The sequence below is a fragment of the Pteropus vampyrus genome, unplaced genomic scaffold (assembly GCF_000151845.1).
Source record: "Pteropus vampyrus isolate Shadow unplaced genomic scaffold, Pvam_2.0 Scaffold4995, whole genome shotgun sequence".
In the NCBI taxonomy this organism is placed as follows: Eukaryota; Metazoa; Chordata; class Mammalia; order Chiroptera; family Pteropodidae; genus Pteropus; species Pteropus vampyrus.
In genome coordinates this window covers 3,138-4,450 of record NW_011893776.1, presented here as the reverse complement: position 1 = coordinate 4,450, position 1,313 = coordinate 3,138, and the positions used below count along the sequence as shown (strand labels likewise).

Below are 1,313 nucleotides of genomic sequence, written 5' to 3'. Positions count from 1 at the left end.
TATTTTATTTTATTTTATTTTATTTTAGGCAAGGCAATCCTTGGTTGACCTCACAGATTGCAAGAACCTTGTCAGTTTATAATCCCTTATTTTTTAATGTTTTTATGCCTGTAGCACCTGGTCTTCCTAGGTGGTCTCCCATCCAAGTACTAACCAGGCCCGATCCTGCTTAGCTTCTAAGATCAGACGGGATCAGGCTTGGTCACGGTAGCTTGGCCGTAGACTGTTTTGTTATTTATGTATTTCAGGTGCTTAAAACAATGCCTGGCATATAGTAGATGCCCAATAAACACTTGCTGCATAAATAGTCATTCGGTCAATGTTTATGAGGTGATTGCCATATGCCAGCCTTCGGGCTTGGCATAAAAGAAATAAAGATACACTTAAGACATGATCCCTCCTCTACAGTGGTAGGAGAGAAGACATGTGCAAGGCCATATGAATATGAGAAGCAGCGGCACTTAAATATGTTCAGAGTAGAGAGATACTGGAGCCACACTACCTGGGTTTGACATTGTTCTAGTTTCTGCCTGTGAGGCCTTGGACAAGTTACTTAACCTCTCTGTGCTTCAGTTTTCTCTTTGTAAAGTGGGACTATAGTCCTCATGGAGATGTTGCAAAGGACTGCATGGATTACTATGGGGGAAGCATATAGCGCCTGGTGCAAAGTGAGTGCCAAGAAGTGTAGCAAGAAAACAATAATAATGATACAGAGATTGGAAGGAATTTGGGGAGGAGATGGAAATGACGATGGCCTTGATGGCGGGGATGGTTTCATGAGTGCAGGTTCATTCCCAAACTCATTGACTCCTATGCATTAACCCCGTGCAGCTTTTACATGTCAATCATAGCTCAATAAAGTGGATTTAAAAGAAAAAAGAAGCACAATAGAGATGTAAGGCTTCTACGAGAGTGGTCAGAACAAAGGGTGAGGTATAAAAAAGCATAGATTCTGGGAAAGAAATAGTGACTGTCAGAAATGACTCCAAGAGAGCGAGTGACCTTCGATGACAGGTACTCACTGGCCAGGTTGTCGGGAGAACAGGACGGTACAGTGTGGACAAAGATCTGGAAGTAAGAAGTCTCATCAGAAGATGACAAAGGCTAAACTAAAGCAATGGCAGTGGGGATGTGGAGGATGGAGACCAGCGAGGCTAAGGACCCTCAGTCATCAGTGTGGGCGGGATGGAAGGTGAGAGAAAGGCTTTCAGATGGAGATGGGCAAACGAGACAGAAAAGCAGGCTTGGAGGCATTTTTATTGCACTTCAGTGAATTGTTTTGTTCCTCATGTCTTCCATCAATAGTTTTTTTT

At 43.1% G+C, this 1,313-nt stretch overlaps 1 pseudogene; it reads right to left on the bottom strand.

Moving 5' to 3' along the window:
• Positions 1-105: 105 nt before the first annotated feature.
• Positions 106-224, bottom strand: LOC111734746 (annotated as a pseudogene).
• Positions 225-1,313: the final 1,089 nt, after the last annotated feature.